Source organism: Nomascus leucogenys, chromosome 2 (assembly GCF_006542625.1).
Source record: "Nomascus leucogenys isolate Asia chromosome 2, Asia_NLE_v1, whole genome shotgun sequence".
In the NCBI taxonomy this organism is placed as follows: Eukaryota; Metazoa; Chordata; class Mammalia; order Primates; family Hylobatidae; genus Nomascus; species Nomascus leucogenys.
Window position 1 is genome coordinate 65,734,558 of NC_044382.1, and position 15,942 is coordinate 65,750,499.

A 15,942-nucleotide genomic window follows, 5' to 3' on the forward strand; every position below is an offset into this window, starting at 1 on the left:
CTGTACAGCCAAGCTCCTAAGTGTCTCTTAAAAATGAGCCAGAAAAGCTCTGAGACATACTTTCCCCCTCACTGATAGCAATTAATGTGCCACAAGTCATTGCCAAAATAAGTTGTTTATTTTAAAGCAACTGAAATGGGCTATTTCATCTTCTAGGCCCATTCATTAAGATGTTGATTCACCCTTTGCAGAAGCAATGGAAGCCCTATTTAGGAGAATGACCACCGGCCCAACTTTAGCTTCATCCCCTGGACTTTGAGGTTATTTACTGCTTCGTCATTCAGGGAAGGGCAAGAGAATGACTTATTTTGATATTTAATTCAAAGGCAGGGAGTGGGGGCGGGGAGGATAATAAAATCACCAGTTAGAATTGGTATCACTGGCAAGAGTTTTTAAGGTCATTGAAGTGTCATCAACCCTCACAGATACAATTCAAAAAAAAAAAAAGTAGTAGTTATAAAAGGGAAAATACCAATTGTTGTCTTGTCAAACAAAAAACTAACCATTGTGTTTTGCATGAACACCCAGTGGCTTCCACCAATTTTGCAAAGCATATTTCCCTTTGGGCGGAGATTGTCAAGTCTTCCCTGTTTTTACATCCTTCCATTGACATACCGGGGGCCCCAGGGGAGGAGAAATCCACCCAGATATTTGTAGCTCTAAAAGTTCATTTGCGTCATTTGCGTCCAAGATGGGTCATTATTCTAGGCTCAAACCACATCCTGCAAAATGAAAACAACAAGGAGACCTTTGACCAAAAACTGGGGAGGAGGTGGGAGAAAGAACAAGGGGCTGGAAAACTGTGAAGGTGTTAAAAGACACAGCCAATGTTTCGGGAGTTTTGAGAAACAAACTCTTCCTGCAGTATAATGTAATTACAACCTTTTCTTGGCTAAGTGTAGTACCCTAGAGATTACTATAAGTAACTTATAATAGAATTTTTATTAGCAGTAGTAATTTTTTATGATAATTAGAGTAATCTGCAGCCCATAAAATCGGAAGATATATAGTTATATCTTTTGTACAGGAAAAGTGTTTCTCCCAAGTAGGGAAACACCGTTAATGGTCAATGCAGCTTTATGGCCAGTGTTGGCTTTTATGCTCAGCTGTTTGGTGTCCCTTCTCTTATTAACACTCTTTATAGCATTGGCAGTAAACATTAAATGACAAATTCAAACTGTGCTCAACAGGATCAAAAGGTAACAGAAGCATCTTCAAATGCTTGCTGGCCCAGCATCCTTCCCCCACTCCCTTTCTCTCTCTATCCAGAGATTTCTCAAAGGCAAGGTCATTTGGTAGCAAGCCTCCCACCCCAAGCTCAGCCCTGTCAGCATTTGTGTTTTGGGTCTGACCCAGGACTATTATAGAATGATCCAACTAGGCCATAACTTCAAGAGAACTAGTTGGGGTATCTGAGTTTGCCCAGAGGAGTTTTGAGCAAGACCTGTAAAGCATGATCTTGTTACACTGATGTCACTGCACTAGTAAATGAATGTCATGCTAGTAAGGGGATCTCATGATAGCTGCTGTAACAAACAAACCCTCACATTTCAGTGGGTTATTTTTGCTTTCCTATTAACCAAGTGCAGGTGAACCTGATCAGAGAATATCTTTCTTCTTAGTGGTGATTTGGAGACCGAGGAGATCCTTCTGTCTTGTAATTCCACCGTGCCTGGGGGCTTCTTAGTAATCTGCATCATTTCTCAAATGCAGAAAGAGAGAGAAAAGAGGACATCCTTTTATTTAAAACTCTATCCCAGAGTAATGCATTCAACTGGTAAGATTAGTCATATGGCCACGACCAGTTAGTTGCAAGGGGGCCTAAGTCCTGGGCATGGTAGCTGCCCTACTTCAATAATATCACTTGATGGAAGATGGAGCAAGAATGTTACTAGGAAGCCAGCCCATCCCTGCCCCACTGCACAAGACACAGTCTATTTATAGCCTGCATGCAAAGATGTATCAGAATGCCAAGCTCTTCACAGACAAGCAGCAAAGTTAGAGAACAAAATTCTAAAGCCAGACCATCTGTGTTCAAAGCCAGCCTTCCCCTCTTATTATTGGTACAATATTATTCAGGTTATTTCAGCTCTCTGAGCCTCAGCTTACTCAGCTGTGATATGAGAATAAAAACATTCAGTATGAATTGAATACATAGTATATATAGTACACTGTCCTAGGTGCCATATAAATGTATTTCTTTTATGTACTTCTCCATATAAATGTATTTTATGTATTTCTCCATATAAATGTATTTCTTCACTGCAACTCTGTAAGGTAGGTGAAATTATTATCCAAGTTATACAAATGGGGAAGCTAAGGCACAGAGAGATTATGTTCGTTGCCTGTGATCACACAGGTTATAGTGGAATCAGAATTCAATCCTAGACCTCTTAGGCAGTAGTGACCCGGCATCCCATAATGCTGTTATGAAGTTTAGATGAGATGACAAGTAAAAAAAAAAAGGTCTTGACAATGAGTGAGCAGTTAATATCTTACCTAATTATTTATTTATGCCACAAAATATCTCCCCTACCAGCTTGTTACAGTGTCTGAAATACACACAGTTAGAATCATTGTTTGGGGTTAAGGTAGCGCTTTTCCAAAGACTGTTCTGCCTAAGCATATTCTCAAAGGATGCTTCTCAAAAAGGAGGCTCTCTGGTCAAGTAAGTGTGAGAATGTAGAATATCCTGTCTTGGAGATTCATAGGCATATTAGCCTATCAAAGGCTCTGGTGAGTCCTACAATAAAGAAACCTATTTAACTTTGTTCAACCCTGCAGTTCACAAATTGATCTGCTTTTGCAACATGTCTCAGAGTTAAAGCAAAAAAAAAAAACTTGGTTGGTTAATTGACCAGAAGTCAACTAATTACAATTTTCCATTAACCAGAAACATGCTCCTTTACAACTCATTGTAGAGCAAAAAAGGTAAATGGCAAGCTAATAAGCTGATAACAGTAAGTTTAAAAAGTGGCAACAAATGGGAAACTATTTTCCACAAGAATGACAAAGATATTATCCCTAACGAATAAACAGTCCCTAAACATCAATTTAAAATACTGAGTTATGGAAAATGCAGGCAAAGGATAGGAATAGATTAGGTATGGAAAATGCAGTGGCTAATAAGCATAAAAAGTCTTACTAGTAATCAAAGAAATATAAACTCAAATGAAAAGACTCAGTTTTTTACATGCCTAGTGAATGCAATGAAAACCTTTCATATTGGTCAGGGTTGCAAACATAAAAATATTTATACTCATTGTCCTGGTTGTATAGCTTCAGAAAAAGCATCTTTAAAAAATTAGAGAAGCAAATAAAAGTTTATGTTCAAATATATCTATTGCAGTGCTACTTATAATATTGAAGGAGAAAAAGAAGATTAGCCCAATTGCAAAAAAAAATAAAAATGCTGAGAGAACCACGGTTATTCATGGTGGAATATTACGAAGAGTCTAAAATTATATTTTCAAAGCAGTATTAATAACAGAGAAATTCTCACTGTCTAGTTAATAACAAGACAAACTAAAGGATATAAAGCTATATTTACAATATTAACTCAATTATGTAAATACACCAATGGTACCAAAAGAGAAGAAAGGGACGAAGATGAACAAAGGAAATGCAACCAAAAATGTTAATCGTGGCTGCTCTAGGTTGTAAAGTGAGAGGCTATTTTGTTTTGTAATTTTTGCTTTTCTATATTTTCCAGAATTTCTACAATGACTATGAATGATTTCTGTAATCAGAAAAAATGAAGTTAAAAAAGCAAACAACAACAAAAATTAGGATCAAAAAAATCAAAGAAGACATTTTCCAATCACTGCTGATTCAGTGTGGCCTCCTCTTCCCTTCACACACTCCAGCCTGCATCTTGCAGCTTGATGTTTATTCAGAATGGCAACCCAGAAGCCCTGGGAGATCCTCAGTCACTGAAAAAATATTCTGCTGAGGCAGGAACGTGCAACACCACATCTTGCAAGGATTTTCAGCAAAACGATTTGAAACCCAAAGACTTCTTGGTTACCCCTCATTTAACCAAAATATCATGTTAACAAAAATGGTACATGAACAGAGAATTCTGATCAAGTGAGGTTCTACTGTATAAGTGGTTGTTTAATTATCTTCTACTCTGGCTGACTCATAACTCTGCCTTTAAAAAAAATTGATGGAAAACTAAGACCCAATTACACAACTCAGTTCTGGAACATCTTTGTCCATGCTCTTCTGTGGCAGAGGTAATTTTGGGTTCACCAAATTGCATACTTTTTTTCCTCCTGGGCACATAGGCGACATTTCCCAGTTTCCTTGTAGTAGGGGCAGCCATGTGACAAGGACTGTCCAAAGGAGGGTGATCAGAAGTGATGCACACCATTTCCAGGCCTGGATTATAAAACTTTCCCAGTGCTTCCAGTTCTTTTCTCTCTTAGTTCCTCCACCTGCTGGATATATGCAGAGAATTCAGCATGGGACTCCAAAGGCCTAAGGCATGGAGAACCAGTAGAAGGAAGGAGCCTGGATCTCTGAATGACTGCATGGAGCAGAGTGAATATATTCACACATACACACACACAGAGTGGAAGTGAGGAGAGAGAGAGAGAGAGTGCACCAGCCCTTTGGGGATCATGTCATGAATGAGAAGTAAATAATTATGGTGTTATATCCCTGAAGTCAGGGCTGGGGGTTATTTGTTAGCTTAGCAGTTAGCTTACCCTGACCAATGTATCACCTTACTACAAACCCACTCAGTGCATTACTGTTTATAAGATGATGGCAGAGAGACATTTTAGATTAAGCAGAAGATTTAGAGATTATCAAGTTTCAATTTAAACCCCAGTTTTATCACTTTCTGGCTCTAATATCTTCAGGAAATTATGTCTATCTCCATCTTTCTAAAGCTCAGTTACCTTTCGTGCATATGGAGTATAAAAGCAATAACCATCCCATGGTGTTGCCATGCTGTTTAGATTAATTTATGTATTATAATTAAGTGCTTAGTGAAGTTCCTGACAAGGGTACACAGTCAACAAGTGGGGGCTTCTCTTTCTCATATGAACAAGATCCTTCATAGCAACCACTTTTCTCAAAGAAAAACTAAACTTCACAATCCAAAAGCAAAGGGGATAAGTCCCTGAAGTCAACCTTTCAGACACTATTTCTTCAACTACACACTGCCTACAATTCCCCAATCCCTAGAACTGTGCTCATCATTTCATTCACACATCCTAAACTGAAATGTGTTTAAAAAACCAAAACTAGGTACATCAAATAGAAGAAGTGTTAGCCAAGGACCCTAAATGTCCTTTGCTGTCTTTGAGTGTGGTTGATGCCAGTCCTGTATCTGCAGAGTGAAAATCATCAGGGATTAAGGTTGCAAAACAAAAAGACTTTATTCATTTATTGAGTCCAAAACATGTATAGAGCATCAGCAGGCCACCAGGCATTGTGGTGGGTTCTGGGATCCTAACAGTGGAAGGATCTCATCTTCCAGAGATCGAGATGCAGAGGTAAAGGGACAAGAAAAAATAGTGAGATTAAGGTCTACACCTCACTTGGTTAGTCATTCAACAAATACAGAGCCTGGTAATGTGCCAGGCACTCTTCCAGGTACTGAGGGTTCATCAGCAATCAATACAGCAAAAAAAAAATCCCTGCACTTATGAGGTTTACATTCCAGATAATGTGCAGATAATTGGGCAAATACATAAGTAAAATCGGTTTTGTGGAATGGGGGATTGTCATTTTAGGTTGGTTGGGGAAGGGGGTAACATGTAAGCAGAGGCCTGAAGGAGGTTGAGGGAGGTGACATGTTGTTTCCAAAGGGAAGAGCATTCCAAGCAGAGGGAACAAGCAGGACCAAGGCATCACAGAGGATGCCCCCTTGCTGAGCTCAAAGAACAAACAGCAAGAAGGCCAGTGTGGCCAAAGGGGAGTGAGCACTCCAACGGTGGTTATTCAGTATGGCCCATCATGGCACACTTGGTGGTGTTCCTGGGATGTGTCTGCTTCTCTTCTCCAGCAAGAATGCAACAGCATCTGACAAGAGGACACAGGCATGGAAAGGCAGGAGATGGAGACGTGCGATAAGAGTGGATATGAAATAGGGGAAAGACAAGTGTTCTCATTTTTGCTACCATGATGACACGTGCTATCTTTTCTTTCTTATCCAGTGATAAGGAGATTGCAACCCTGAAGGTCAGTGGCAGGGAGGGACTGAAGCTTCTGCAGTGTAAGTCGTTGCTCAAGGGACATGGCAGAATAAAACAAAGACCACCACTCGGTGATTCGAATTAGTGAGTTTTAAGGGGACACAGGGGAGGGGAAGTTCCCAGCGGCAGCCCCCAGAGGCTTTTCCCACCTTTAACACCACCCCTCCAATGACACACATCCTAGGAAAGAGGGTGGCCTAGGGATTCCTTGGTTGTTTCTATTCTACTTCAAAGCCAAAAAGCTTCCAGGGTGTGTAATCTGGTCCTTTCCATTATTTCACTGTTTTGTAGATCCTCACGTCCTAGGCAGGAGCAGCCTCAGGTAAGGAGCAGCATTCACAGTAGGTCCCCCAGTAGTCTGGAAGCTTCTCATCCCAGGCTCCTTCACTTCGCACACCCAGTTTTTCATACAAATTTCTCACTGCTCAAAGATGGTAAAGTAAGAGTTTTTAAATAAGATTTTTTTAACACATTGACTTTATTCATTTTTGAGTAGGTAAAACATATCTTTATTATACAAAACCCCAAAGGTCATCTAGTGAAACCTCCCTGCCACGCTGTTCCCCAGCCACCCAATCCCCTTATTGGACCCAATCAGTGTCTTCAGTTTCACGTGTGTATCCATGGTCCAAAAGAGATTGTATTGCTATAGCTGCATTTCCTCTTCCAACCCTTTCATCCAAATGACCACACTTTGCTTTTTATGCTTAATGAGAAATCATTACAGAGTCTCCTCATTCTTCTTTTATGGCTGCATAGTATTCCACTGTGTGGGTGAACCATGATTTATTTAACCAGCCCCCCACTGATGGATGTTTGGGTTTGTGCCAATGTTCTGCCAGTACACACAATACAGTAATGAATAGCCTTGTGTGCATAGCATTGTGTCCAGGTTTGAAAATAACTGGAAGATGGCTTCCTGGAAGTGGAGTTTCTTTGTAAAAGGGGGGGTGCCCTTGTGATTTTGATGGATGCTGTCAATATGCCCTCTTAGAGGTTGTTCTTGTGACCTTCTCACCAATGATGTATGAGGGTGCCTCTTTCTCTATGCACTTTCCCCTGTAGAGTTTGTTTTCAAACTTTTCCATCCTTGTAGATCTAATTGAAGAAAGATGGAATTTATTTAGTTTGTTTTTTTAATTATTTGGTTTATTTGATGATGAGGAAGATTTTCCCCTTGGAGTAGATCAAGGCCCTGCAGATCCATACTCTGCTGTTGACCGCTCAGCTCAGGACCTGGGAGGCTGATGTCTGTGGATGATTGCGTCGCTCAGGCTCCTTGCCTCTGGCTTCTAGCTGGGCTTGGCCTGTGGGAGGGATGAAGAGGAAAGCAGAGGCAGGGAGGAGGAGAGATGTTGCTCCAGCCTCCCTGAGTTCTGGTCAGTGTTGTAGCCAAGCAATGCAGGGCTCTGCCCATGGGCACAGAACCTCCATGGAGCCCCCTCTTCAATGGCCAACACTCTCAACAGGTTCCACAGCACCACTCTCTGTCCTTGTCCCTGTAGGCTCAGTCATGGTAGCACCTTCCTACCAGTGCCTCTGCATCCCTTAGTGGTGCCGTTAGCCCTGTCCCCACCCCACTACGTCATGTCATCACCAAACTCTTCAAACAAGTCCTCTGAATGTGCCATCTGTTTACTGCCAAGACTCTGATGGATGCAAAAATCTTTCCAAAAAAATTTAATATGCCAATCTTTGTGGGAGTTTGGTGCCAGGAATCAACTTAAAAATCACACATCTAAGAAGAAAAAAACCCCAAGGGGAAAGGAGCCTGCAGAACTTCCCAATGGTTTTCCTGAAATCAAAGGCCATGTTCCTTTCCATTAGCCACCTGCTCTCCCAGCAGAAGTGCCTGTCTGAATTTTTCTCCTAGGGGGAGTGTAAAATATTCATGTTTGCGCACCACCTCTCCTTTTCCTATTAAGTCAGCATATCTCTGTCCAGCACCAGGTACCACGACCACTCAACGGGAGCCCCAACCTTATCCTCCAACCCACCATACTTGGGAGTGATGTGTGTTCATGTCAGGTCATGTTAACCACTGCTACCTATATCAAAAACCTCCAGTCGCTCTGGGCTTCTGTTAAAATCGAGTTTAAACTCTAACAGACAAGATCACGTGCACGATAATGCCACAGTCACTTACTGAGCATCTATTACGTACTGGGATCTGAGGAAACAAAGATAGGTAAGGAGTTTTCTTCCTTTGAGGTGTGTAGAGTCTGGGAATATGTGGGAGACAATAACATGATAATTCATGTGAGCATCCATAAATTAAAAGTGAATAGAAACTAAAACAAAAAAAGACAACTTGACCTCATGGACATAGAAAATAGAATGATTAATAGATACCGGAGACTGAGAAGGTGGGTGGGCAATGAAGAGAAGTTGATTAATGGGTACAAACACACACTTAGCTAGAAGAAATAAGTTCTAATGTTTGCTAGCAGATTAGGGTGACTATACTTAGCAACAATATTTTGTATATTTTAAAGTCACAAGAAGAGAGGATTTGAAATGATGCCAACACACAGAAACGATAAATGCTCATGGTGGTAGATACCCCAAATACCTTACAATGATACTTTGGTCATTAAACATTCTATGCTTGTAACAAATACTCAGATACACCCCATAGTATATATTATGTATCAACAAAAGAAAAAAAGCCCAGTGGACTTGGACACAGCCAAGTGCTATTTCAATTATAAAAGCCACAGTCAACCTCAACCATGCATGCACTCAAGGCAAGCAACCCAATGATCCTGTCTTGATAAAGACAGTGTGCTTGGCTAAATCTAGCCACGTTCTTCCTCATCCTCTTATAGCTTATAGTACTTCCTTTATAGCCCCCTGGATTCAATCCTTATATATAGAAATTTTCAGATCTTATAGGACCCCATTCCAAGGACATTTGTCTTGCCCAGAGCAAATGTGGAACCCTTTTCCCCTAATGTGGGAGTTCCTCTATCTTTGAGCCTCCCACAGGTACCAGTATTCCTAATGAGCTTTTCTTTCTGCACAACAGAGCATATCTCCACACTGCTATGAAGCACTTGAAGGGGGCTTAGCTAAACCAGAGAACTTAATTTCCACCCTGAGACTCAGTAGAAGATAAAGAGTGACCCCAGCCCCACCAGCCCTTGGAGGAGGTACACTCTCATCTGCAACATCCCTGCATCCCTGCCCTGACATTGCTGCTTCTGCGGGGCCTATAGGAGTCCTGGGTTTTCACTGTGACACTGATAGAAGGTTTTATTGCTTTTTCCAACTTTTGGGGTTCTCCATGTGTCAAGAATACATGTCAGAGTGGCCAGTGCTCAAGCTTGAGGACTTCCGTGCCACATCCCATCACAGGAGGTCCTTCAGGAGTATGGAGCCCAACAGATGCACAGTCTACAGATTACCTGCTTTCTCCCTCCTTTCCTCCCCAGTGGGATAAACCACCTCTGAGTTGCAGTGTGGACCGGCTTTCTTCCTAGCTCCTACTCAGAAAGTTCACCTGTCCTTAGCAGGCATGGGAAAGAGGAAGCAATGAGAGATGCTGGTGGGTATCATTCATTTGTTTATTTGAGACTTCAGCTCAAAAAGCCAGATCCAATCTTCAGAAGCTTATCTTTATGGTTTCCATTTTATTGAATCTCATTTTGCTAATTCCTCATGATTCCGCATTCACTATTAGCCATAATGGGTTCTTTATTGGTTTACCCCTAATAATATGTTAATTGATATCTCTTATGGCTTTAAAACCCAAGCTTTCCAACACTGAGAAGCCCAAACAATCAAGCAATTACTAACAAGGCTCGAATATGGGAAGATTCGTGGGATTCTCAACTTGGCAGGGAAGAGGGGTGTGCGCTTCAGGCAGCCATGCTCCAACACAAAGTCCCTCTGCTTGTTGACAAAGACGCGTTGCTCAAGCCACTGGTGGTAGGTGGGGAAGGCAGATGGGCAACCCCTGCCCAAAGCTCACAGCTGCCTTGAAAAACCCCTTCCTGACAGGTAATGCTGCAGGGACTCCCAGAATCAGCTTGCTGCCAGCACCCTGAAGGCTCACAACACCAGGACAATATCATGTTCCGCTATTTGTAAACCAAGCAGGAGCCTAGAAAACATCCCACGCACGAGGCAAACATTGATTTCAAGAGGCTTGGAGCGGGCTGGAGCCTCCACCAGCACGGAAGGGCCTTCTTTAACTGACACAATAAATTAGTTCAAAGCCGATGACAGCCCGGAAGATTACCCACCGCCCCACAAAGGAAGGAACGCTCTGGTCCCCTTCGCGAAAACATAGATAAAAAATTGTGTTCTTCTCCTCTAATGAGGCAAGCTCAGATATAAGTCAATAGAGCAATTCATTAACAAATCTAATGAAATCCCCCGGGTTGCCAACGAGATGGCAATGAAAATCTCCTTGGGCGGAGAGTCCATATGTTGAGGGTCAGCTTGCTGAGTGGTTTCTTCTGGTCTATTCACTGCCCACATATGGCAGTTAAGGTCACTGTTATCAGACACTTTCTCTGTACACAAAACAGAATTTCCATATGGCCCATGGAAATGGCCCGGCCCGGCTCCTGGGCAGCTTCCCACGGCTCTCTCTTTGTGCGGCGCTGGTTAGAAGTGTAAAAAAGGGTGTGAGGGGTTACCTCGGCACTCAATTGCTCTCCCTGCATTGTGCGTCAGTCCAATTTAGGGAAAATCTGCATCAGTTTTTCCCCTGTCTTTCAGACACAAACGCTCATGTCAGTCTATTAGAACGTGATGGAAGTACTGATCGCAGCCTCCGCATTTAAATCCTTTTGAAACCGCAGTGACCTGCTGAAGAGGGTTCTGAGGGGAAGGACCGTCTCCAGGCTCTTTCAAATCCACATAAATAAAGGCCTTTCCTGGCTTAAAGTGGCCCCTCAGATTGAGCCCCACAGAGCCCCTCAAAAAAGCCCAACACGATTGTCATGGATATTACATGACAGTAACAAGAACAGGCCAGGAAAGACAAGGCTTCTGGCTGCACAAAACTGGACGGGGCTTTCTTCACAATTTGGGCCGCGGATTGTTGACAGCCCAGTAAATAGGCTGTTTAACCCTTTGAAAGTGAATAAAGAGGGTGTAGACAAGTGCTTTCTGATGGAGTTTGTGCCTGTAATGGGTGAGAGAGTACACATACTCAACTCGGGTGGGCGGGAGGAGGACGGGAGAGGCTGCATTCTTACGCCCCCGCGGTCAAAAGCCTCCATAGAATTTCTTATGAAATTGACGGAATCAGCCAAGGGTCCGGGAGATCACATCTGGACGTGCAGGGGACGGGGACATTTGGGACAACGACAGCAAGGCCTTTAATACTCAGCCTCCTGGGGGCCCCATGGCTTGTCAACATCTGGTATTCGGGAAAGTTTGGAGGTCCCGAGGCCCTCGTTCCCTCATACCTTCATGGTTAAACTTCCTGTCTTCCTGAGTCAAGGGTGATAACAATAACATCAATAACAATAAAAGCTGACATGCGGAGTTCTGACTGCAGCAGACACCTGGCTAAGCCTTGTGTGGACCTTATCTCAGTTATCATAACCACGCTGTAAGGTTGAAATGATTGACCCCATTTTACTGATGAAGAAACCAAGGCACAGTGTGATTAAGTCCCTTGCAAGTGATTCACAACTAGTGAGTGGTGATATGGGGCTTCAGAGCATCTTACACCCTCCCTCTGCTACCTTGTCTCCAGGCCTGGTCTTCCCATTGTCTCTAAATGGAAAAATTCCTGTTCAGTTGTAGCATTGTTTTAATAAATCCAAGAATGCAGTTTCTCTCTCTCTCTCTCTCTCTCAATCTGACTCTAGGTGAAAATATTTTTCTCTTGACTTAAGAAGCCAAAATAAACAAGGGAATGAAAACTGCCTCCCAGAAATGTAAAATTATGCATATTGCGTTCAATTTCATAAGCTGTTTAGGTTACCATTGAAATGACTCCCCTGTGACCCACAATTCCTAAGCCTTGGCAGCTGTGGCGTTTCCATAAATCCAAATACTACTGTTTCTAACCTCTGACTGTACTTTAACAGGGGAGGGCCCTTTTAATTCATTTAACCCATTTTAATTGTCTTTGCAGGGACAGAAGCTTTCTCTGGCCGGCTGTGCAGGCAGGGAAAGCTGATGGCCGAGCCGTGCCGCCGTTCACCAAGGCCTCTCATGAAAATGCATGCCTGGTTTTGGCACCCCTCGGTACTTGTAATATTTCTTCCTTACTGTTTGTGTCAGAGAGTCATTACTGGGAGAGGCTGACACAACTGACATGTGCAGCATCGACACACATTAGGTGGTCCTTAGATAATTTTTAGACAAAGTTTAGTCAGTGTAGCAGGAGCCCAGCCCTGTTCTAAGCAGCAAAAGTAAAAGGAAATCTGCCTTCTCATGTTGGTTCCTTGTACATTATAATGATGCCTATTTTTGTGTGTCCCATTTGCCCCACCTCAAGACTGTAAGGTTCTTGGGGCCCAGGGCCAAGTGAAAACCATGTATGTACTCTCCCTGTTGTGCCTGGAGGGTGATTTTTCCATTGTTAGCTATAAGGCCTCCAGCATGACACTGGATAATTGACATACTTATACTATCTTCTTTGATGTTCATATCAAACTTAGGAAGCAGGTTCTGTTATTATTTAATAGAGAGAAAGGTCTGAAGCCCAGAGAGGTTAAGCAACTTGACCAGGATTAAACAGCTCATAGGTCCAAATTCAAACCGTGATGTGCTTTCTACCATGCCACCTTGCTTAGTGCAGAGCCCGGCACAGTCAGAAATCAGCATGTATTTTGGTGGGAGGCTAACGTTCAAAGTTCACAGATGCTCTTATCCCATTCAGTGGACTTGGACTCACTGGTCCTTCTCTTCCTCACCTCTTTCATCTCTGCTGCCCCTACAGTTGCTTCTGACAGCTGGGGCTTTCATTTTAAGCAAGACCAATCTATGTTAAGAAATGTCTCATAATTGCTTGTGTTTTACTACGGAGAAATAAATGAGCATTTTCCATCTCCTGATTTAATAGCGCTCACTCTTACTGCAAGAGGAAGCAAATCAATGACTGGCAAAGGAAAAGGAGCATTTTTTTAATAACCCACACTTTAGATACGTGATCTCTAAGTTATTACAAATTATAAGGTTAAGACCTCTTAGAGGAATCCTAGCTGCTTAAAAATTTAAAACTCCAGGGTAAAGGAGCAAAGTACTAATGAGCTTCAGGCTACTAAATAGCAGATCTAGGGGAGAAGCCTTGTTTCATGTGAGAGCCTGTGGCCACATACCAGCCAGTCTGTGAGATATTATGGAATAACTACACTGGGGAGAGGCAGCGAGTGTGGGATGGGGGCGAGGAGAGATGAAAAAGGCAGTGTTGGTGGCTTAGAACATTCTGGATGAGACTGGCTGGTTCTCTGATTGAGAACTGTCAAACGTGAGATTCCTCCCAACGCTTCATTATGTCAACGCGGCATTAGGTTTCCCTAGCACATCCCTTCAGCCTCTGAAGAGAAGAAAGAAAAGCATTTTACGAACTGCGGTGCCTTCACACCAGGGTTGGAGTATGCGCTCGCGTGTGTGTGTGTGCGTGCGTGTGTGTGTGTGTGTGTGTAAACCTTTCATAAGGAGTTGGGATTAAAATCTCTAGGAAAATATAGCAGGCAGAAGCGACATGCAGTATTTATTTTCCCAATGGAAATGTAAACAGTGGCTGGAGAAGATGAAAATATTTAGAGAACAAACTGACCCGACCCAATTAAATGCTCCAAGAAAATGCCTGCCACACAAAGAAGGGTGAGAACTGGTGGGCTTCACTGCGTCCGCAATGGCACGTCTCACTTATGCCTGAGTGCCCCCAGGCCCCCTCTGGTAAACACCCCTCCAACCCATCACCAAAGTGCACTGTCTGAGGGACCCCAGGGCTCCCAGGGGCCAGTACGGACCTCATAAAGTTCAGACTCGAGTTCAAAGATTTTGCTGGAATGAGAGATGACAATTGTCAGGTTATTTCTTTTTCCTGACTTTTGCAGGTTGGAACCACTTTTCATGGGTCCAGTCTTTCATTCTTAGCTTCACTCTCATACCCGGGATTGGGGAACAGCTCACAGTGACACCCCTCATTTAGCCCTGGGTTTGCCTCTGTGATGGTCAATGTCCCTACTGGGACTGATAAGACATCCCCAAACGACTTCATTTTAATGAATGGTGCTAAAATGAGCTGTTTGAAGGGAGCTTCTGTTTGCTTAACACATACCTCCTGCTACCCGGCCAGCTTGGGTCTGAGTTCTGCATTGAAAATTAAATTATGATTGGGATAATATTGTCTGGAGCTCACAGTTGCTGACATGGATATTGACAAAGACTTAGCTAGTATTTTAATAAGAAAACAAAACACAGGAAAAGGCGCCAGAGTTTCCAGGAGGATCATTAAGAAGCCACCTTGGAGGCCAGAGGCTGGCAGTGACTGCATCACAGTTCGTCATACAACTTAAACTTCTTTTGACATCTAGTTATGTCGAAATGTGACTGATCACCTAGGGGTTGGAGCTCCTGAGAGGGAAAAGTTCACTGACAGGCGCAGTGCACAAGCAGCTCTTAAATGAGAATCAAGAGAAAGTAGCATCCGGGTTTCCTGACAGTCTGCAGCTGCTGCCTGCCCCGTCTAACTAAGGCAGGCCTGTTCTGGCGAGGGGTTCTATTAGCATCTGCACACTTCTGTCTCATTACCACACATCTGCCCACCTTTATTCCGGTGATGCTGCCTCTCATCTGACAGCTCAGGCATTGTCAGGGACTGGATATTAGGGAGCAGGGTACAGCAGGCGCACCGTCTCCGCTTTTATTTTCTAAAGACTGGTGTACAGTTTGACAGTACCCTGCCGCGGAGGTAAAGGAGATAATTAACATATTGGGCAGTTCCTAAACAAAGCTGAGATGCGGATTCCGGGTGAAACCGCCACGGTGTGAGCGGGGTTGTTTGTGGGACTGGGAGATCAAAAGCTGTTGTAGACCTTAGCTCTTTGCCCAGTCCCATGGCAGACGGCCTCGTACCAAAAAAAATGAGCTTCGCTTCTTGACATTTCAACATTTTTTTAAAGGCAGGCATTGATTTGAACAACGTAACCATCAATATGTTGGCTTTGGGATTTTCCTGCAGAAACACAGCATCCCAGCCCTATCTGAGGCTCCCAAAGGCATTCCATGGGAATGGAGAAGAGAATGGAAGACCCAGTTTGTCCTCAATTTCCTCCTATCATTAAAACAATACATGAGTGCTGAGTGCGGCTCTACTTATGCAAAACAACGGTCTCCCGTTGCTACCTTGGAACCAGAAATCTAGCAACCACACCTGCCCCAAGAGCCTGTGGGGGTAACTCTGAACTTGCCAGAATGTCAGATAGGAGAGTTAGGGAGTTCTTTGCTCACTTCCAGGGGCCAAAGGAACTGGCTCTCGCTCTTGCCTCTTGGCCTCTGCTTTGGAGAAGAGGAAGGCCCCTCTGTGTTCAGACATAAGCCTGGATTCTGAAAGGGCTTTGAGTACTCCTGAGTTGAGTTCTAGATGAAGACTGAGGTCCCTGGCATGGGTAAGACACAGGATAAAATTATCATCCCTCTGAAGGGAGGGAAACCCAGCCCCTTGCTTCCCAGGACCCTTCTTTACCTCCTACCACAGAGGAAACAATAGAATTTGGCAGGGACATGAAAGGTGCCCACTGGGATTCAAACCCCA